At 32.8% G+C, this 24,930-nt stretch overlaps 1 pseudogene; it reads left to right on the top strand.

Moving 5' to 3' along the window:
* The first annotated feature begins 523 nt into the window (after positions 1–523).
* On the top strand, positions 524–3,724 carry LOC115991000 (annotated as a pseudogene).
* Positions 3,725–24,930: the final 21,206 nt, after the last annotated feature.

The raw sequence follows: 24,930 nt of genomic DNA, 5'->3' as shown, positions 1-24,930 counted from the left end.
TTTATTTTTTATTTTTTAAAAAAGACGCATAAAAAGCAATAGAAATTACAAGGAAAATAAAACAAACCGTGTTCTTATCAAATAAATAAATAAATAAACCGTGTTATTACAAGAATATATAAGAATCTAGTGCCACAAACCGTGTTATTACAAGAAAAATAATCTAATAACACAAACTGCAACAAACTTCAAGCATTTACAAAAAAAATCATGTTATCTGCTCAATAGTCAAAGAGAAGCAAACCGTGTTATTGCAAGAAAAAAAAAATATAATACCACAAACTACAACGAACTTCAAGCATTTGTGTTTTTTGGAACAATTAATCCTCAATCTTAATTCTAACAAACAGCTTTCATTTTATACATGATAGATTCTCTACTTACATTAGCACGAGTATGTCTATCTATCTATTATGCAAAGTTCTTTTCCTTTTATTCCTAATTAATTAACTGTTATTTTATGTATCTATTGATATGTTAATTGCTCTTGTTAGTTCAGAAAGTTGTGTTTTGAGAAGCCGAAATGTTGACATGCTCCGGCCTTGACCTTGAGTCTCAGCAAACTGTGTTGCTACCGCCCAGAAATCCTCCAAGAGAGCGTTGGCGCCGCGCAGTTTTTTTGAGCTTACATGAGCGAAATCTCAGACATAGAGCTGATGACAAAGGTTCTCTTGCTTTCTTCAGATCTCTTTCATCGCGCACTTCCTACTACAGTGCTTTTACCAGCTTCGATGATGATACAAGAGAAGCAGTAAGCTCTTCTTCTATTTTCTCTCCCATGGATATCTATAAGTTGTATAATGAATAGCGAAGAGCTATATGGCAGACAGTTCATACAACGTATAGTTAAAAACATATAAATATTGGGTAATTGTTAGTGACACACAAATACACAAAATTCTGTTTTTGAATTGAAATTGTGACTTAAAGATACGATTTTAGTTCAAAATTTGAATTGTGTGTACCTTTGTGTAACAAGATGTGTGAGAGAGAGATTACCCTAAACATATATCAGATGTGATCAAGTGATGTCAACTTCTTGTGCACGGTTATACATCAACTAGTGTGAATGTGCAACGGCTAACTACCCTTCTGTTATTGCTTTTATGTGTGTATAAATACAGTGCACCCACCATGTACATGATCATCATTCTGTGCAATACTATCATTTTAATTTCCTCTTCCTCTCTTCATGATCTCATTTTTGCCTTGAGTTTAACAAATAGCACTCTTGCCTGTCCAAATGGGATTATGAATCTGATTTAGAACTAGAACTGAATTCAAGTTTAATAGAATAGCCAAAATACTAATTTATTTTCTATTTGATATAGCAGGATATTGTGGAAATTTTATCTGAATCACATCAAAGTGTAAATTTGGATGGTGAGAATGACAACTGTATCAGAGATGAAAAGGTACAACTCCAGCAAGAAAACATTGCCAAGATAGTAAAGGAGCAAGATTTGGATTCCACACACAAGTTTGGAGGCATCCAAGGAATTGCAGAGGCTTTGGATACTAATTTAGAGATGGGAATCATCCCTGCTGATGTGCGCTCTCGATGCATAGCTTGCACACCGTCCACAACACAAACTAATGCACTAGGCTTCCTTCAATTTCTCCCAAAATCATGCAATAATTGCACCATTTTGCTTCTCTTCATGTGCGCAGTGCTGTCACTTGGCTTTGTTGTCAAGGCGGAAGGCCTGAGAACTGGTTGGTATGAAGGGGTCATCATAATTCTTGCCATCATCATACTTGTGGTCATTGATTCACAACGTAATCAGCGTCAACTTAAACATTCCCAAAGGATGTCAGGGAAGCATAAACCATTTGAATTGCAGAGAATGATGGTTGATGTTATTAGAGGGGGATGTTCACACAAAGTAATCATTGGCGATGTTTTGATTGGTGACCTAGTACGCCTAGAGAGGGGCTATATCGTCCCTGCTGATGGTTTGTTCATTGATGGTGAATCCTTGAAACTGGATGATGATTTAGAGTCCACCATTAATGAGGAGAACCCTTTTTTGTTCTATGGTGCAAAGGTGATTGATGGAAAGGTTCGCATGCTAGTTGCATCAGTGGGCATGAACACTAGATTGGGTGATTTGATGAAGCAGGTTACCCATGTCCCCGAAATGACCCCATTACCAGCGCAAATTGACAAGGTGAACAAAGGCACAAAAATTTTTGGTCTTTCAATATCTATCTTCATCCTTGTAGTGTCATTCCTCCGTTTTATGCTTCTGAAGGAAGATATTAAGTCTAGCCAACAAGACCTCAAGGGGAAACCAAAGGCAATCAAAGAGATAATGGATTCGATTGAGAAAGTTGTGATGAAACCAAATGGGAAGATTAGTACCTTAACGACTTCACTTGCTACATTGCTGGTTGGAGTAATGGAAGGAATACCTTTTTTAATCACGCTTGCCATCTCTTATTGGAATAAGAAGATGATGTCTGAAGACTCTGAACAGGCTTTTGCTCAAGAACCTTTTGCTTGCCTCACCATGAGTTCAGTTACAAGTATTTGCATTGATACAACAGGTTGGTGTATGCCAACACAAAACCCAGTGCCGGTTGGATGGGAAATAAGAGCTTTTCAAAATGCCGGATTTAACATCACTCTGGTTTCAGAAGATAATGTTTCAGTGTTGGAAACCATAGCTCTCAATTGTGGACTACTTCCCTGCTCAAATGAATAGGTGCTTGAAGGTGAAGAATTTCGGAAATTCAGCAATGAAGAGAGGATGAATAAAGTTGATCAAATCATCTTGATAGGAAGCTCAATCCCATCTGACCAGCTCACTTTAGTGCAATGTTTGAAGAATAAAGGCCATATAGTAGCAATGGTGGGAAACAAATGTGATTCCAGCACTAAAAGAAGCTGATGTGGGGATTACTATGAGAAATTGTAGCACTGAAATGGCTAGAGCAAGTTCTGGCATCGTCATTGGTGATGGAAATCTCAGTTTCTTGGTCACCATTTCAAGGTTTGGAAGATGTACTTTTGAGAATATTCAGAAGTATATCCAACCGGAGCTCACCATGAATATAGGGCTGTTGATAACCTCTATCACGGCAATGTTTTTAGGATATTCTCCAATTACGCCTATCCAATTGCTATGGACAAACTTTGTTGTGTCACTTCTTGGTGGCATTGGATTATTGACCGAGCCACCAACAGAGGAACTGATGGAAAAGCTGCCATTGAAACAAAGTAAACAACTTATCACCAAGACCTTGTGGAGAAACATTGTCTCTCAAGCTCTCTATCAAGTTACCATCTCAGTGGCATTCCAATTCAAGGGGCAAACTATCCCGGGTATTAGCAATAAGTTTAGTAAAACCATCATCTTTAATAGTTTTGTTCTCTGCCAAGTATTTAACCAAGTAAATGCAAGGGAATTGGAGAAGAAGAATGTGTTTAAGAGCGCATTCATCGGAATCCATTGTTTTGGGTTTCTGTGGGTGTCATTCTCATACTGCAGGTGGCTTTATTGAGATTGCACATATTATCGTAGGCAATGCAAGATTGAATTGGGTGCAGTGGTTTAGTTGTCTTCTTGCTGGGATGGTTTCATGGGCTAGTGATTGGGTTACAAAGTGCACGGCTGAGATATGGAATTGCTTGACTAGACTACTTGGCTCACATCTAAGAACTATTAATATCCCTCGAAATTCCACTTCTAACCTTGAGCTGGCACTCACCCATCCTTAGCTTATACTAATTTCCATTTTTAGTATAAGCAAAATGAACAACAAAGAATGAGAGCAGAAATTTGTTTCTTAACTTGGTGAAGTGTTTTGTTACATAATTGTCTGTCTGATTAGAGGAAACTATTTCATGTTTTTTAGCATTTTCTTCCCTAGTTGTATAGGTAGTATACTTTTGTCTTTTATAAAATCTTTTGGCAATTGTTGATGCTCATTTTGGGAAGCCCAACAACATTGGCAGAAATGAGTTAGTAATTGGATAGAAAAGTCATTAAGCCCAAGCAGTAGGAATAATTGATCATAAAGCTATAAAATAAATAAATCAGTCTTAAGGAAGCAAACTGGTCTAAAGAAGCCCGAAAAGAGAGAAGTAGCAAACTCATGGGCAGTATGTAATGTAGAAAAGTGAGAATAGACTACAGCAGGCCCAAAGTAATGCAAGTAAAGAAAGTAAGGAGTTGATTTCATCCATAAGCCCCAATGATGAAAGATAAAGTAATTGAACCAGGGAAGCTCAAATGAGTTAGTAAAAGCCTATAGGAACACAAAATTAGAAAGGGCCGAGAATGCCCAAGGAAAGTAAATGGGCCAAGGATTCCCAAAAGGAAAAAAATGGGACACAGGAGCCCGCAAGCAATATAATCAAAAAGCCCAATGACCATACTGAGTCATTGAAAGAAGAATAAGCAGCAACCCCAAAGAGGCCTAGTAGGCTTAAGTTAAATAACATCACAGCAGGAATAGCAGAGCGATATGGTAGGAAATGCAAAGACTGCAAAAAAGAGCAAAAGAATGGGCTGAAGGAGGAAAAGCCCACAATCAAGCAAAGCCTAACCCTCGAAGGGAGCAAGTCCTAAAGAATGAGAATTCAGAAAATAGTTCACGCCATAAGAAGCCAAGGATGAGCGGCAGAATATGCAGACAAACCTCCAGGCCACAACAAACGCATAACCAGTAGGCAGGTTTTGGACATATACAGAAGTAAAGCACACGTAAGGCCCAGATATCACCAGCTTGTACCCAACCAATACAGGAAGGGGTGGGTCATGGGTCAAAGATAAGAGGGCATGGTCTGGCGGTAGGGAGAGAGGAAAACCTACTCTAGGGTTCCTACTCAGGCTTTTTTGGGAAAAATGTCCTGCTGGGATGACATACTGCCCAAAAGAAGTAATGATGAGCTGGAACCACTAGGTACACGTCATGAAGGATAGGAAGAGAGAGAGCACCCACACCGTAATAGGTAAGAGTGCCACAACAAATAAACAAACAAAATAGTGTTCTTTGTCTGGTGGCACAACTAGCACAGGTAAGTGGTGGTGGCTGGGCGACTAACAAACCAATGGTGGTCGGCAAGAAAAACCAAACCAGACAAAGGTAGTTAAAAGCTAAAATAGTAAAATTCAGTCACGGCAGGCATTATATAAAAGACCCTTGTAGTGCACAGTAGAAGAGGGTGATGAACACAGTAATAGTAACCTTTAGGAGAGAATCACAACAAAATAAACAAACACTGAGAAAAAAAAAAAAAAAAAAAAAAAAAAAAAAAAAAAAAAAAAAAAAAGAAGGAAGAATTAGAAAGAATAAAAAATGGAGATGATAGAATGGCAAGCAGGCACCAATAGGTTGATCTCCTCTCTTCCTCTAAAGCACATGCTCTCTGTTAAAGGCAAAAGATTCTTCTGGGCACAGGTCATTTAGGCCTGTTCTTTCAAAGCAATTAATTTTTTCTTGGGGAGATTATTCGTATTGAGGAAACGGTTCCCTTCTTGACTTCGGCCCTGTAACATAACTTGGCACAACAAACTAACATTCCTCTCTTCGATTCAATAAACTTATTACTATCTCTTCCTCATTTATTTCTGCTATTTCATGAAAAGGGCATTTTCTTGTCACTGCCCTTTATTTATTTCTGTCTAAGTAGCAAACGCATCTCTTTTATTATCTTTATTATATTTGTCTGCCATAACTTTCCCATAGCAGCTCCGCCTATCATGGGCATGTGACTAAAGCTTTGGCAAATTGGGTATAGTTTGTGCACAAACCGAGCTAAGGTGGGTTACAATTGGACCGGTTCCAACTCCCTAATTTAGAACACTTGGACTTAGTACAGTAGAAGGCAACCCAGACCAACATTACAAAAAGGCCACCACAGCAATTTTACTATGTTTTTTGTTTATTTATTTTGATAAAGTAGAACATATAGCAATTCCTTTTGGCAGTTTTACCATAATTTTTTTTTAAAAAAAAAATGCAATAGAAGATGCAGCAATTCCAATAGTTTGTCTATATGTCATGGCTCACAACACACCTCTCCCCTCGCCGTCCTCCTCCCCCACCCACTAAATGTTTCCGATGTTTTGGTTGTTTGACTTGTATAAATTTCCATATGGCTAGTTTTGTTTTTCTATCCTCCAGCCAAGAATAATATGCACAAATCAATTTAACTTCCCTTTTAAGCACCATAAAAATTGTAAAAATTCATTAAATAATGATTAAAACAGTGAAATAAACCAAGTTTTGATTTCACACTGACACTAGTCAATTAAATGACTAGAACCAAAGACCCACTAAAGAAATTAGAGATAATTTTTTTTTTTTTTTTAGAAGAAATTTTTAGAGACATAAATAAAACCTGCATTTTTGCAACATTATATGTCAAGGGGTTTCAATAGACAGCTTACAGTTAAAAGAGTGTCAAGTGTCAACCAAACTAAGTGTATATTTATTCTCATTCAATTATAGAAAGAACAAAATAAAATTTTTGAGATGCCAATAATAAGAAACAAAGAAGAACTTAGAGTCAAGCAATACCGGCAAAAGGCCAATGTGTGGAAAACTTTGTGCCAATTACAAAGCATTGAACTAAAATATCAATATGCTCTTGAGTACACTCAATATGCTTTCCAAGCTATTTTGCATTCCTATGGCACTATTCATCAACTAACTTGTCCAGGTACCTCTCGACAAAATGGTAGAGCCGAACGAAAATTTCGTCATATTCTTGACACTGTTCGTACTCTCCTTCTCTCTGCCAAAGTTCCTGCTCCTTTTTGGGGCGAAGCTACTCTTCATGTTGTTGATACTATTAATCGCATTCCAAATCCTGTCATCCAAAATCAAACTCCATATGAGCACCTTTTTGGGTCACCTCCAAACTATCACCACCTTCGCTCCTTTGGTTCTGCTTGTTTCTTCTTCTTCAGCCACATGAGCATAACAAACTTAAGCCTCAGTCAAGGCTTTGTTGTTTTCTTGGCTATGGCGAAACTCAAAAGGAGTATCGGTGTTATGATCTTGTCTCTCATCGTCGTCGTATCTCCCACAATGTTGTCTTTTGGGAACATCGCCTCTTTGTCGAACTCTCTCACTTCCATGCCCCTCTATCTTCCTCCTCTATCTTAGATCTCTTTCCAGATGAGGCACATATTCCTTTTGTAGCTGCTCCTGATCCTCCTATAGTTGCTCTTGATTCTCCTATAGACTTCTTTGTCCAATCACCAGGTATCATTGATTCCTTTCTTAGTTCACCCTTTAATGAACAAGTGGAAGATGAACAAGTCGAAGACGAGCTACCCAAGAAGACGAGCTACCCAACCCCAACCCCAAGCTTAGGTCCCTTGCTCCTGCTCCGCCTAAAGATCTTGCACAAGACATTCCACCTCGTCACTCAACTCGAGTAAGATCTATTCCTGCACATTTACTTGACTATCATTGTTACACTTCCCTTGCTACACTACACGAACCTCACACCTATCGTGAGGCTTCCACTAACCCTTTATGGCAGATTGCAATGAAAGAGGAATTTGATGCATTATCTAAAAACCATACTTAGGATTTGGTGACACTCCCCCCCCCCCTCCCGGGAAATCTATGATTGGTTGTAAGTGGATCTACAAGATTAAGATTCGCTCTGATGGGTCCATTGAGCGCTACAAATCTCGTCTTATTGCAAAAGGGTTTACACAGGAGTATGGGATTGATTATGAAGAGGCCTTTGCTCCGGTTGCTCGTATCTCACCTGTTCATGCCCTCTTAGTTATTGTTGCTGCCAGTAAATGGGACCTTTTTCAGATGGATGTCAAAAATGCATTCCTTAATGAGGATTTAAGTGAAGAAGTTTATATGCAACCTCCTCCTGGTCTCTCTGTTGATTCAAACAAGGTATGTCACCTTCGACGTGCACTTTATGGCCTTAAACAAACTCCACAAGCTTGGTTTGCCAAATTCAGCTCTACCATCTCTCGCTTGGGTTACATGGCTAGTCATTATGATTCTGCCTTATTTCTTCGTCGCACTAACAAAGGCACTATTTTACTTCTCTTGTATGTGGATGATATGATCATAACTAGTGATGATCTTAGTGGCATTCAAGAACTCAAAGATTTTCTCAGTCAGCAGTTTGAGATGAAATATTTTGGACATCTTAGCTACTTCTTGGGTCTTGAAATCGCTCATTCTATAAATGGACTTTATATTTCTCAAGTCAAGTATGCTTCTGAACTCTTGTCTCGAGCTGGACTCACTGATAACAAGACTATTGACACTCTAGTTAAGTTTAATGCGCTTCTGACTCCCTCAGGAGGAAATCATTGGCTAATCCCTCTCTTTACAGACGCTTGATTGGCAGCCTAGTTTATCTCACTATCACTCATCCAGACATTTCTTATGCTGTTCACAAGGTGAGCTAGTATTTGTCTGCTCCACGATCGACTCACTATGCTGCTGTTCTGCGCATTCTTTGATACCTAAAGAGCACTCTATTCCATGGTCTTTTCTACTCTGCTTAATCTCCTCTTATTCTCCGTGCATTTTCTGATACTAATTGGGCAAAAGATCTCACTGATCGCAGGTCCACCACTGGTTATTACTTTCTTCTTTGTTCTTCTCTGATTTCTTGGTGAAGCAAGAAATAAACTCATGTGGCCCGTTCCAGTACTGAAGCAGAATATCGTGCCTTTACTGATACCACATCTGAGCTCCTTTGGCTACGATGGCTTCTCAAAGACTTAGGTGTGTCTACATCCTCTACTACTCCTCTTTATTGTGACAACCAGAGTGCCATTCATATTGCTCACAATGATATCTTTCATGAACAGACTAAACACATTGAGATTGATTGTCATTTTATCCGTTATCATCTTATTCATGGTGCTCTCAAACTGATCTTAGTCTCCTCTAAATATCAACTTGCAGATATCTTCACCAAGTCACATCCTAAGGGACGCCTTCGTACTTTAGTTGACAACCTCAAGTTAGTCTCACATCCACCTTGAGTTTGAGGGGGGCTGTTAACGTGTATTATGTTATGGACTTTAGGCCCAGCTAGTTTACTTGTATAGCACACTTGTACTTGTACTACACTTTACTTGTACCGCACACATATGCCTTCTATATAAAGGCACTCATGTATATTCTTTGATCATGAAATACAATACAATCATTCAGTATTTCTAACACTAATAACCAAAAAACAATAACGATAAATCTTTATTAAAGTACAAGCACAAGACTACATCTCATACCTCCTTTAAATCCCCACCATTCCCATATTTCCAACAATTTAATTCCCAAAAAAAATATTAACAAGAGCATGCAAGTGGGAAGAAATAAAGTTTTAAATGTTGAGGGAATAAATAAAAATTAAATAGGTCAATCTACACTAGGTTTCTCTCACCCTTGAAACAAAAGCCTTGAAGTGTTTATGTATTATAAAATGCCAATGCATGTACAAGAAACTAATTAAAATGATAACAAAAATTAATTATAGGGATAAAACCCTTTTTCATCCCTACATTTTCACGCAATTCTCATTTTGGTCCCTAACTCTTTTTTTTTCACCGCTTTTAGTCCCTATCCTGAAAAACGCATTTCGTTTTTGTCCCTGCCGTTACATCAGAGACAGAAATTGCACAAGTAGCAAACAGCAAAGTTAAGATCATTAAAATAATAATAAAATTTTTTATTTTAACATTAAAAAATGCCACCTCAGCATTTAAATTAAAAAAAATTAATTTACTAATTTTAACTAAATAAAAAAATTAAAAACAAAAATAAAAACAAAAAATTACATTAATTGAGATCTGAGAGTGGTTTGAACAAGAACAATAAGAACATACATCCAAATCTAAGAATACAAAATTAAAATCCAAAAATCACAAACCCAAAAGCACAAACACAAAAACAAAAACAACAGATCTTCCTATTAAACCAAACTCAAAAGCAACAAACATAAAACACAAAAGCAACAAACACAAACTCAAGAACACAAAATTAAAATCCAAAAATCAAAACTAGAAAATAAGAACATCAAATTAAACTATAGATCCACATCAAATTAAACATATACAAGAAATTAAACACAAAAACAAAATTAAAATCCAATTCATCCTCAACAAGAACTCTAAAGAACACAAATTCATATTTAAAACACATTCCCAGATTTTCTGGAATTTTTTTGCCCTTTCTTGTCAACCAAACACAAAAACACAAACACAAACTGATTTCCAACAAGAACAAAAACACAAACACAAACCCAGCAATAGATCTTCCTTGTCAACCAAACACAAAAGCAACAGACACAAACCCAACAACTGACGACGATGAGGACGAAGATGTGGAGAAGCTTCTAGAGCCATTCATGAAGGACCATCTCATGGCTCTGATCAAGAAGGGAGTGAGCAAGCACCCGAACTTGATTAAAATCGTGCATGAGCTCGCCGATGTGGACCCCACCCACTGCAAGATCTTCATCCACGGCCTCGGCTGGGACACCACCGCCAAAACCCTCACCTCCATCTTCGGCAAGTACAGCGAGATCGCTGCATTTCGGGTCGTTCATGATCCAACCCGACCAAAACCGCTCCACCGAAGATCCGATCCCAATTTCGGTCCCCCAAAATGCCGATGACCAAATCTCCTCCTCCTTCTTCTTCTTCTTCTTCTTCATCGCTCTAGAGCTTTCCAATTCCTCTTCCTAACTCTCGCTCCAATGGCCATGAGAGGTGTCGATTCCAAATGGTCAATTCCAAGCTCCTACTTTTCTGTGCATGCGTGTGTAAGTGAGTTTGAGAGCGTGAGAGTGATTGGTTTTGGAAATTTGAAGTGAAAAATTGTGGGCTTTTTTTTTGCAAGTACGATGGGTTTTTCTTGTCGATGCTGGCGACGAGTGTGTATCCTTTAATGGAGTATTGATTGTGTTTTTATTAGTATAGTTTAGTAGCTCTATAGTTTACTAAGATAACATGGGAAAAATGTTGCTGGGGTTGGGTTTGTGTTTGTGTTTGTTGCTTTTGTGTTTTGTGTTTGGTTTAACAGGGAGATCTGTTGTTTTTGTTTTTGTGTTTGTGTTTTTGGGTTTGTGATTTTTGGATTTTAATTTTGTGTTCTTAGATCTGGATATATGTTCTTATTGTTCTTGTTTAAGCCACCCTCAGATCTCAATTAATGTAATTTTTTGTTTTTATTTCTGTTTTTAATTTTTAATTTAGTTAAAATTAATAAATTAATTTTTTTTTATTTAAATGCTGAGGTGGCATTTTTTTAATGTTAAAATAAAAAATTTTATTATTATTTTAATGATCTTAACTTTGTCGTTTGCCACCTGTGCAATTTCTGTCTCTGATGTAGCGGCAGGGACAAAAACGAGACGCATTTTTCAGGATATGGACTAAAAGCGGTGAAAAAAAAAAGTTAGGAACCAAAATAAAAATCGCGTGAAAATGTAGGAACAAAAAATAATTTTATCGGAAAAAGTACCTGTGGCTTACGAAAATGAGAGTGAGCGAGATCGGTGAGCATACTCCACTGATGTGACCTACGGGCCTGATTGATAAGCTCAAAGAGCTTGGCTGGGCTAGAGAGAGAGTGTGCGTGTGTGCTTTGAATTGCTTGATAAAGGTCTCTTAAGAGCCAAGGATAAATATGGACCATAATTTGATATTTCAATGAAGCAATAGGGGCCTCACGTTTTGATATTTTGGTGGTTTTCCATGATGTCCATATCAATTATCGAAGCAATGCCAACCTCTAGTTACCTTACATCAAGGTAGTTCTTGGATTGTTTAAAATTTTCAACTCTATATTCATCATCTGCAAGGAAAATAAAATAATTTGATTGAGCTCTACTCATATTATTCTTTAAAAAACTCAAATTAAAGCTTGAACTCAACGTACATTCTTATAAGTGAATGAATATATGGCTCTTTTATGGTATCTCTTATATTTTTGGGGCATCGTAGACACCCATGGTTGGGGCAAGAGAGAGGGACGAGGGGAGTGGGGGAATTATGTCCCTTGACTTTTCAAAAAATCACAAGTATTATTAGTACTAGTTGCAGACGTGATAATTTTTTTAGAGTTATCATATAAATATATATTTTTTATAATAATAATAATAATAATTATTATTATTATTATTGTTGTTGTTGTTGTTGTTGTTGTTGTTTTACTATTGTCTATGTAACTAATGTAAAATTCTTATATGGTAAAATTATCTAAATCATGCTATGTAATAGACTAATATTATATTATTTATAATGCAATAGGATGACATTTAACAATCAAAGAGAACAAAAAATAAAAAATAAAAAAACTTAAAACACAAAACTAAATTGCATCAACTCAAAGTAGAGTTCTTAAAAATATGAAAAATTAATAACCTAAAACAAAACTACAAGAAAAATTAAAAAATCCACCAAAAAAATTGAGAGAGAGAAAAAAAATTTTGTGAGGGAAAATTATGTGTAGAAATATAGAATAGAAAAGATAATGAAAAATTTATAATAAGAGGAAAAGAATAAAAAGAAACAAAATAAATGAAGATAAAGAGAAAGATGAAGAATGATATTAAGGTAGAGGGTAGTGGGTAGTGGGTAGTGGGGAGATGAAGATGTGAAAGAAATAAGAAATGTTGGAGAAAGTGTAAATGTTGATAGTTTTTAGATCCCTTAAAAACACAATAAGATTAACATAGGTAATTAACCAAGTTGTTACTTAGTCCAAATTAACAAATCTAGGTTATCACAATCAAAACAATCATATCATGCAAAACAGCGGAAAGATAAATAACACAAAGATATGATCACCCAGGAAATCAAACCGGTAAAAACCTGGAGAGGATTTAACCAAAATATCCTTAAGGTAAACCTGAATTCACTATGAAAGCATCGAAGTTGTTCAACAGGACTTAGACCACTAACATCCTATTGCTACCCACCAGTAGAAACTTACTAACACGACCACATACAAGCTCCGAAACCATGAACTCCTTCTTTCTTGGATTCTCCAGCAAGTACAAGCATACCCGCTTGTGTTTCTTTAAGTTCTTATGGTAGCAACTGAATGATCATCAAGCTCTTAAAGAAATCTCCTTCTTGATAATCCTAAGTTTGTGTAAAAAAAAGCTCCTCACAGATCTCACAAGAGATTTACACAAACAACAATATGATCAACACAAAAACGTGATTAGGGTTTGCCTTTTATACCTAAGGCAAATTAGAAAACCCTAAACATTTTAAAACAAAACTAGGACTGAGTTGGAATTTTGTAGAAAACACATCTGACCCGATTTTCGATTGATCGAGCCTAAGTTTCAATTGATCAAACCAAGCTGAGAAGCATAAATGATTCCTGCATCAGCTTATTCCAACTTTACATAAATGAACTAACTTTGAGCAAGTCTAAACATGACTAAACATCTTGTTTTGATCATGGTTTACCAACAATACACATTAGAGTTCTAAATACATAAAATCCTAAGTCTTTAGAACCTAACAAATGTTATAAAAAATGAGTACGATTTTATAAGGAAAATTTTATTTATTTGTATTTAATTAAAACATTATATATATATATATATATATATGTTTATATTTATATTTATATTTGCAACATGAAAAATGATAAACCCTATCCATATAACTAAATTAAAGTTACTTTATGACGTTGAGTTAACAAAAAGAATTAGTGGTTGCCAGAAAGCTAACCATTTATAAAATAAATAAATAAAAAAGGAATAAACCTTAAAACTAAACATGAATTGTCTTGTTTTATTGCTTGTCATTTGGGTGAGATTGAAGCCTCACATTAACTAATGGAGTCTCATTAGACCTATCAACCATTATAGCTCTAAAGAATACCAATAACAGAAACTTAGCATAAATCAATACTTACTCTTTGCAAGTCAAGAGGCTATACATACAATCTAACATACATCATTACCCAACAATGTTTCAACCCACCACACAAAAAACTAATCATGCAAATGAGCTTTGAAACATTAATTATTTTTTATGATCGATGGTATATAGCTTTCAAGAAAAAGTATGTAGTAGTGGTAAATTAAATAACAATACTATTCAACTACTCAGATTTATCACGATATTAGAAGAACATGAATGCATTATAGATTTCTAAATATGTAAATAGAATAGTATTTGTTAGAAGACAATCACTACACATAAGGAGAGAAAAAAAAATCAAATGAAAAGATAGCGTAGCAAGTCTAAAAGGAATTTCATAGAACAAATGTCATGTTGTACAAAAATAACATATATAGAACAACTAAATAGATGAATTCAAAGCACCCAAACTAAGAATTTAAAGAAAAACATATGTAATAAAATTAACAATTAAAGAGAGAAAAAAAACTTAAATCATAAAACTAAATCACATCAACTTAATATAAAGTTCTAAAGAACATAACAATTTATCAACCTAAAGTAGAGATGCAAGAAAAATAAAAATAAAAAAATCCACCAAATAATTGAGAGAGAGAGAGAGAGAGAGAGAGAGAGAGTTTTTTGTGAGAGAAAAGTAAGTAAAGAATAGAAGAGAGAATGACAAATTTATAGTAAGAGGGTGTAAATAAGAAATGACAAAAAAAATAAAGATGAAGGGAAAGATGAAGAGTAATATTAATGTAGAGGATTGTCGGGAGATGAAAAGGTAAGGTAGAGGGTAGTGGGTATTGGAGAGATAAAAAGGTAAGGGATAAAGAAAGATTAGAGAAAATGTAAATATTTTTTTTGATACAAAATAGAATTCTACTCTAGCCTAATCTAAGTGTATATATATGTGAAACTCTCTTCTGGAGACTAGAACCCCGACTTTTGCCCCACACACCCCACAAGCACTTATACTTATAGAGGGACCATCACACCAAAGGAGTGCGGTAATGAGAAAATGTAAATATTTTTAAAAAAAATGAGTAAATGTTAAAAAAAATTATAGAAAAATTGGAAAGAAAAATAATAATGATGTAGACGTTGATGTGGATCAATTAAAGTGTAGCAAACATCATATGTGATTGTAATCTTGTCTCTTGAAGATAACTAAAGCTCATTCATCTACAAGTAGGGCACAAGAAAGCAGCGGTTTTTCTTTCTTCTTTTTTCATGGCTTTGGCTTGTGAGAGCTCAACCAATAAGCCAAGCTCAAAGAAATTAAAGGTATACTTTTTACCATATATAGATCCATGGGGGAGAAAATAGAGAACTTGTACTTACTGCTTCTCCTGAGTCGTCCTGGCTGATATCAGAAGTCCTTGAGGAAACAAGGTCTAGAGCAACAGAACCCTTGTCAACTTTATCTACTCCTGGAGCTATGCTGGCCATTGACAAGACCGTTTGTTGAGACTCTTGGTCTCCACCATGGCCACCACTTACCTAAAATAAGACCCAAAATATGAGCTTTATTTTTCGGGTCATTAAAATTTTCACCGAACTCAGAGCAAGTCCTTCAAAGTTAGAATATTTCAACAAAAAAGTGTTGGAAAAAAAAAAAAAAAAAAAAAAAAAAAAAATAAACTCTTATTGTCAACCACTTCAATATGTTGTGACATTGGGCATGTTACTAGATTTATTCATATGCTTAAGCACAAACAAACCATAGTTTCATTATCGATCGATCCCATACAGATCGACCCAAGTTCAAAGGGAAATACATATATAGAGTCGGCTGAATGGTGGAGCAAGAAATGCGGTTGCCTAAGGCCTCAAGTAAAAAAAAGGCTCCCAAATTTTAACCAATAGGGTTATTTATAATCAATAAATAATTTTTTTTTTTTTTACCAGATGAAAATCAAATAAAAAAATAGAGAAAAATGCAACGTCCACAATATTTTTCACAACATTTTTACAACTAATACTAAGTAGCAGGTTGTTACAGCCTATTGTTGATGGTAAAAAAATAATTATAGTGATATTTTCAAATAGAAAACAAAAAGCAGTTTAAAATCTAGGATTTGTTATAAAAAATATTGTGAATATTGTACTTCTAAAAAAAATAATAATAATAATAATAATAATAAGAGTTTAGTTAGCAAACTTGTACTAGTTTTCATCTAAATCTACTACTAACACCACTGTTTTACTTACCACTATCAAGCTATCACATCAACAAGTACGAAAAATTTTGTAAAATTTTTTCTGTTTATAATATTTCTAAAAAAAAGAAAAAATTCTATGTAATTCATGTTAATTAGTAGTGATTTTGCATCTAAAACAAGATGATCAATTTTCGCCTTAGGCCCTAAATACATTAAGCCGCCCCTGTACATATATAGAAAACTTACTGCTCCTGTGTCATCTGGGCTGATATTACTGTAAGAGGAAATTGACGATGAGGCTGCAGGCCTGTCGAAAAAAAGAGAACCTTTCTCAGATTCATCTCCTCCTGAAGAGACCGTTTCCTGAGACTCAAGGACATCATTTCTAGAGCTTTTGCTAGTTAAAATTATTTAGCTTGTCTGAATTAGGCACTCCATAGTATGCCAAACCTTGCTCAAAAGGACATTTTCTGCGATAAGGAAAAAATAAATAAATAAATAAATCAATAGGGTAACCTAAACAAAATAGTTATGGAGAAAAGGAAAAGATTGAAGAAATAACTGTATTGATGGTAAAGAAAAAGAGCTTTATGGGTAGATGATAATGTACAACATCTCCCAAACTATTCTCATTAAGATTATAATAAGAAATGAAAGTTTTTACAAGTGATTTGAAAGCAGCTTCGTCGATAGGATGAAAAGAAATTAATCAAAGTTTATACCGAGATTTTTGAGAGCAGCTTCGTTGAAAGAATGAGAAAGAAATTAAGAATGCTAGACCGAAGGAAACTTATCCTCGTTATCAATCTTTAGATTATCCGCGTCATCAATCTTATGATTTTCATTTCTCATATCATCTTGACTGACTTTGAGTCGAGAAAAAAAAAAATCGCCATATCTGATGACATGCAATTAATTAATTAATGATAATCTTAGACTCTGAGGACGGCCGTGCACGGTGAAAAAGAATCATGATATGGACTTATAACGGCGGAAACGTCGACCCCGTTGTCACTTGGGGAGATCCACAAAAACAAATATGGTATTATTATTTCATCAAACTATAATTAATTTATCAAATATGTCACATGAGTGAGCAGAATTAGGTGAAGGAAAATCTCAGAGAATGTGAATGAGAGTTTTAAGAAACCAATTTAAATTTTGATTATTTCATCTGAAAAAAGAAAAGAAAAAAATAAATGACAAGTTATGATTAACATAAAACAAAGTAAAACACTAAAAATGAGATAAAAAATTCCAAATTTCTATTCTAGCTAAACTATTTATAAAGAAATTTTGTTTATCATTTACCTTTGGCAGCTTCATTAAACTAATGATTAATAATAGGGATACAACAATTTCACAACAATTTTATGTGAGAAATTGTTAGTATTAAGTAAAATTGTGATGTCAATGATGAGCTCAAATAAGAACCAGCCAATAATATATTGTCATCCAAAATTTGTTGTGAAATTAATTTTTTCTTTTTTTTTAAGTGAGAAGGTCTATAGACACAAAATATACAAAAAATTTGACACTTATTGATGGCAATTGTTAATAATATGTAAAAATTTAATATTAGTGATTAGCACAAATGAAAATCAATATAAGCTTACCACATCAATCAGTGTTAAAAGTTGCACATTTTCTTTTTAGAAACAAACACACACAAAGAATTGAAAAATATATTCTAACACAAAAACTTATTACGATACATATATAATATATATTCCCACTCAAAAATTATAATAACTTCTAAGAAAAAGCTGTCAAAAAGTTTTTGTATACACTGACATTACTCGTTGAGAACTAAAATCAAAGACAATGAGACCATGTTGTTAACGGGGAGATGTGATGGATCTAGACGTGAAAACTAACGTAATACACAAGTAATACAATTTATAATTGCATGTGCTGTGTAAGGAAGGATACGATGGATAGTGGCGTTTTTAGTACAACTTTCATCAGGTAGTCACGTGTCAACCTAGCGCCCATTGTCCACCCGTGGAGCTAAACACGGTAGGCTAATAACACAACTTATTTCCAAATGAAAAATCTATTACCACAGCTTCTTTCTTTTTTCTTTTTTCTTTTTTTCTTTTTTTTTGGGTTGAGAAAAGCTTATATATCTTCAATTAATTATTAATATTATTTTTTTTATATATACTAATCACAATTTATCATTTCATCAAATTATAATCAATTTATAAAATATGTAGTGGGCATAAATTTTTTTATATATATTTAAATATACTCATTATTATGACTTTGAGGACATGTACGAATTTCATCTCATATATACGTAAAAGCAAATGGAAGTTAAGCACGCCAATGTTGACCAACGCGGTTTTAATTAGTTCATACGTACACAATTTTCACTTGGCTGGGGGTCGGCAAATGGAACCATTGCCGCGAAAAATGGAGCAGGAAAGAAATCCTTCTACTACAAGAAAATGTTTCACCTAATTGTAATAAGACTAGCCTTGATAATTTTGCACTTGTTTAAAACCATATGCTACTACTACTACTACCTTCATCAGTCAAAAAAAAAAAAACCCATATGCTACCTAATAAAAGTTAGGTTTTTTTTTTTTTTTTTTTTTTAAGCCATAATAAAAGATAGGTTTAAAAAATCATAGTTGCGCTATGTGATTGTTTCAAATTACAACAATTTTTTTTTTTTTTTTTTTTTTTTTTTTTTTTGAGAATGAACAATTTTTTTCTCTTAAAAATAAAAACAAGGCTTTAGTTGTTCTTATTAATAATGGGACCTACTAAGAAGTAGGTGGCTCTTTTTAATTGGACTCTTTGAAGAGTAATAATAGAGATATAAATTTTTTTACAAAAATTATTACAAACTACTAATGTGATCAGTGGTTATTAATAAATGAAAAAGTAACGTTAATGGTAGACTTAAATTAAAACCAATAAAAAGTTAGTCACATCAACAGTTTGTAAAAATGATATAAAATAATTTGTGGTTAGAGCATTACTTCTTCTTTTTTTAATTTTTTTTATAATGCATTACTCTTTTTGAATGCAGTACATAAATTTAGTGAAATGACATGGCCATTTATGATGGGACAGAAAAAACTAGATCCGCAACGTTATTCAAGAAAATATTCATGGTATTCATCTATTTAAAAAAATAAAATAAAAGGTAAATTCATGGTATTTGCCATTTTTTTATGTTGCAAATTTTTTATCATTTAATTATAAATGTTAATCGGAGTAATACCACTTTTTCATATACTTATCATAAAAAAATAAATAAATAAATAAAAACCTTGCATATATCTTTTTTTATATATAAGAAAAAAGATTAAGTTACTTTATAAATTGAAAAAAAAAATACTTTGGAGCAAAATACAATTAATAGGGTAAAGTGAAGCATTAAGACATGATTTTTACTCAGTTATTACTAACAATAGTAGTTTGTAACATGTGCATATACATGGATAAACACATATTTTTTTTCCATAGAAATATACACAATTAATTGAATTGTTTGTAAAAATAAATGTTATTAGATGCATGTTTAAATTCCTTCTTAAGTTTAATACTGCTACTTATGATCATTTTTATTCTAAATTTTAATAAGATAGAACATGTGGTGATTTTTGTTAAATAGAAATATGATTGGTTTTTTATTTTTTATTTTTTATAGTTCATTAATATTGGATTTTTAATATTTTGCACTCATTAACTCACTTAGTACAAATATTTAAAAAAAACTTAAATAGACACATAGCACAAAATTAGCCCACAATTAAAATGTAATTTGGAATCTAATTAAATTTTCTCTCCGCTTTTATAATTATATACGAGTTTAAATTATAATATAATGCTACATCAACATCCAATTAAAAACTCATTAAAATCAAAAAACAAACCAACAAAACAATGAACTTCTGTGTTGATATTAGTAACGGTGATATCAGAGGCACAAAGAAGCTGAAGAAGTCACCACCAACGGTCCACCGCTGTCAATGATTTTTTTTTTTTTTTTTGAAAATTAATATTCATTCATAAAAGAAAGAAACGTTACATCCAAAAAACAAGGCAAGAGGAAAGAACAGTGGAAGAGCGGGACACACGCACCAAAAGAGACCAACGAGATTATAATTTTTAAATTTTTGGTAGAGACCAACGCGGTTTTAATTAGTTCATACATACATAATTTTCAATTGGCTGGGGGTCGGCAAATGGAATCATTGCCGTGAATAATGGAGCAGGAAAGAAATCCTTCTTCTACACGAAAATGTTTCACCTAATTGAGATAACACTAGTTTGAAAATATACATAATTAATTGAATTATTTGAAAAAATAAATTTTATTAGGTTATGAATATATTGTAAATTAATACCCTTAGTGCAATCATGATTTTTAAGCCAAACTTTTATTATATCTATTTGAGATCTGCTTATTTTACTGAAACTGAAAATTTTTTGCTGAAAGTACTGTAAATAATGATAAAAGTTAACTGAAATAATACAATGTGACTTATAAATAGTACTAAAAAATACAATGAGACCCATAAATAATAGCAAAAATAAGCTAAATAAGTTACTAAAAATTGCAAAACTCAAAGAAACTTTTATTTATTTTAATCCTATAATTTTGAATTAGATTCAATACGGTCATATTGTCCACTTGAACTGCTTCATTAGACGTCCCAAAAATGATATTGTTTTGTTATTTTTGTAAGTCTCAAATTAAAAAAAAAAAAAAAATTCAGGAATTTTAATTGACAAACCTAGATTCATAAAATATACCAAAAGAGTCACAAAATGTAACACGGCCTAGCATAAAAATTGTATAAAGATGTTCTCTCAAATAAATTAAAATAAAAATTAAAAAAAGCCAAGTATGGAACGAAGAGAGAGGACACGCGGTGTACGTATTGATTTGACTAAAAAGAGGTCGAGAAAAAAGGATTGTGGATTAAGAAATATGCTGGTGATTACTGATTGGAAGGTTATTGGAAACTGTGCATCTAATGTTTTGGTATAAATATTAAATATAAGGTTGCGCCTTCTCTTGTAATTTTATGAAGGAAAAAAAAAAAAAAAGATTAGATTAAATTTTGATTTAAGTGTGCATTTGGAAAAAGTTGATTTTCCTTTTGATTTTTGTTTTAGTTTGTTTATTTATTTATTTTTCAAATAATATAAATTTTAGATTTTTAAGAAATGAGTTACTTTTAACTTTTTTTTTTTTTTTTTTTTTTGGAGAAAGAGTTACTTTTAACTATTCATTGCATATTTAACATAAAATTTATTAAAAATTATATATTTTTTAATAAACACTATATAATAAGTTACAAGAAATTGTAGAACTTAAAGGAACTTTTATTCATTTTAATCCTATAATTTTGAATTTGATTCAATACGATCATATTGTTCACTTGAACTGCTTCGTTAAATGTCCCAAAAATGATGTTGTTTTGTTATTTTTGCAAGCCTCAAATTATTTTAAAAAAAAAAAATAGGAAATTAAATTGACAGACCTAAATTCATAAAATATACCAAAAGAGTCACAAAATGTAATACGACCTAGCATAAAAGTTGTATAAAGATGCTCTCTCAAATAAAATAAAACTAATTGGAAGGTTCCTGGAAATATCATCATCTTTGTTAATAAATATGGCAAATTCTCTCACCACCATGTCTATCTCTTTTGCATCATTTGCTCTACCGAGTTTTTTGAGAGAAGCTTCGTCGAAAGAATGAGAAAGAAATTAAGAATGCTAGAACGAAGGGAAACTTATCCTCGTTATCAATCTTTAGATTATCCGCATCATCAATCTTATGATTTTCATTTCTCATATCATCTTGACTGACTTTGAGTCGAGAAAAAAAAAATCGCCATATCTGATGACATGCAATTAATTAATGATAATCTTAGACTCTGAGGACGGCCGTGCACGGTGAAAAAGAATCATGATATGGACTTATAACGGCGGAAACGTCGACCCCGTTGTCACTTGGGGAGATCCACAAAAACAAATATGGTATTATTATTTCATCAAACTATAATTAATTTATCAAATATGTCACATGAGTGAGCAGAAGGTGAAGGACAATCTCAGAGAATGTTAATGAGAGTTTTAAGAAACCAATTTAAATTTTGATTATTTCATCAGAAAAAAGAAAAGAAAAAAATAAATGACAAGTTATGATTAACATAAAACAAAGTAAAACACTAAAAAAAAGATAGAAAATTTCCAAATTTCTATTCTAGCTAAACTATTTATAAAGAAATTTTGATTATCATTTACCTTTGGCAGCTTCATTAAACTAATGATTAATAATAGGGGTACAACAATTTCACAACAATTTTATGTGAGAAATTGTTAGTGTTAAGTAAAATTGTGATGTCAATGATGAGTTCAAATAAGAACCAGCCAATAATATATTGTCATCCAAAATTTGTTGTGAAATTAAATTTTCTTTTTTTTTTTTTTTAAGTGAGAAGGTCTATAGACACAAAATATACAAAAAATTTGACACTTATTGATGGCGATTGTTAATAATATGTAAAAATTTAATATTAGTGATTAGCACAAATGAAAATCAATATAAGCTTACCACATCAATTAGTGTTAAAAATTGCACATTTTCTTTTTAGAAACAAACACACACAAAGAATTGAAAAATATATTCTAACACAAAAACTCATTACGATACATATATAATATATATTCCCACTCAAAAATTATAATAACTTCTAAGAAAAAGCTGTCAAAAAGTTTTTGTATTACACTAACATTACTTGTTGAGAACTAAAATCAAAGACAATGAAACCATGCTGTTAACGGGGAGATGTGATGGATCTAGACGTGAAAACTAACGTAATACACAAGTAATACAATTTATAATTGTATGTGTTGTGTAAGGAAGGATACGATGGATAGTGGCGTTTTTAGTACAACTTTCATCAGGTAATCACGTGTCAACCTAGCGTCCATTGTCCACCCGTGGAGCTAAACACGGTAGGCTAATTACACAACTTATTTCCAAATGAAAAATCTATTACCACAGCTTATTTCACTTCTTTCTCTTTTTTTTTCTTTTTTTTTTGGGTTGAGAAAAGCTTATATATCTTCAATTAATTATTAATATTATTTTTTATATATACTAATCACAATTTATCATTTCATCAAATTATAATCAATTTATAAAATATGTAGTGGGCATAAATTTATATATATATATATATATATATTTAAATATACTCATTATTATGACTTTGAGGACATGTACGAATTTCATCTCATATATACGTAAAAGCAAATGGAAAAGCACTCCAATGTTGACCAACGCGGTTTTAATTAGTTCATACGTACACAATTTTCACTTGCCTGGGGGTCGGCAAATGGAACCATTGCCGTGCAAAATGGAGCAGGAAAATGTTTCACCTAATTGTGATAAGACTAGCCTTTATCATTTTGCACTTGTTTAAAACCATATGCTACTACTACCTTCATCAGTCAAAAAAAAAACATATGCTACCTAATAAAAGTTAGGTTTCTTTTTTTTCTTTTTTCTTTTTGAAGCCATAATAAAAAATAGGTTTAAAAATCATAGTTGCGCTATGTAATTGTTTCAAATTACAACAATTTTTTTCTCTTTTTTTTTTTTTTTGAGAATGAACAATTTTTTTCTCTTAAAAATAAAAACAAGGCTTTAGTTGTTCTTATTAATAATGGGACCTACTAAGAAGTGGGTGGCTATTTTTAATTGGAATATTTGAAGAGTAATAATAGAGATATAAAATTTTTTTACAAAAATTATTACAAACTATTAATGTGATCAGTGGTTATTAATAAATGAAAAAAGTAGCGTTAATGGTGGATTTAGATGAAAACCAATAAAGGTTAGTCACATCAACAGTTTGTAAAAATGTTATAAAATAATTTGTGATTAGAGCATTACTTCTTCTTTTTTTAATTTTTTTATAATGCATTACTCTTTTTGAATGCAGTACATAAATTTAGTGATATGATATGGCCATTTATGGTGGGACATAAAAAACTAGATCCGCAACATTATTCAAGTAAATATTCATGGTATTCTTCTATTTAAAAAAATAAAACAAAAGGTAAATTCGTGGTATTTGCCATTTTTTTATTTTGCAAATTTTTTGTCATTTAATTATAAATGTTAATCGGAGTAATACCACTTTTTCATATACTTATCATGAATATATAAAAATAAAAAAAAATAAAAAAAAAACTTGCATATATCTTTTTTTATATATAAGAAAAAAGATTAAGTTACTTTATAAATTGAAAAAAAAAAATACTTTGGAGCAAAATACAATTAATAGGGTAAAGTGAAGCATTAAGACATGATTTTTACTCATTTATTACTAACAATAGTAGTTTGTAACATGTGCATATACATGGATAAACAATTTTTTTTTTCATAGAAATATACACAATTAATTGAATTATTTGTAAAAATAAATGTTATTAGATGTGTAAGGACACAATTCCTTTGCGGCCCAATAATGGTGTTGGGCTCGCATATGAAAGATCCCTCACAATATGATTTGTAGAGAGTGGGTTTGAAAAGCTAGCCGTTGGTCACGGGGCGATGCCCGGTCTTGGTTTTAGAGGAATTCGTGTAGAAAAAGGATTTGGGCTTGAACATTTAAGCCCTACGGCGTCGCATCCTATGAGATGGGTCTCCTCGGACTTGATCCGAGGACCATTAAGGTCTTACCCCGGTTACCCGACGATGGGTTTTTTCTGTCATCTCAGGTGTTGTTTAGGTGTTCTCACCCATGTAGTCTCTCTTTCTTTGGAGGTGGGATGGGCCTCCCCTTAGATTTACTTACTTTCTTCTTTTATACTCGTCTGCGTTAACTGTCCTTCGTC

This window comes from Quercus lobata, chromosome 5 (genome assembly GCF_001633185.2).
Source record: "Quercus lobata isolate SW786 chromosome 5, ValleyOak3.0 Primary Assembly, whole genome shotgun sequence".
Taxonomy (NCBI): Eukaryota; Viridiplantae; Streptophyta; class Magnoliopsida; order Fagales; family Fagaceae; genus Quercus; species Quercus lobata.
This window is presented reverse-complemented; position numbering and strand designations above follow the sequence as displayed.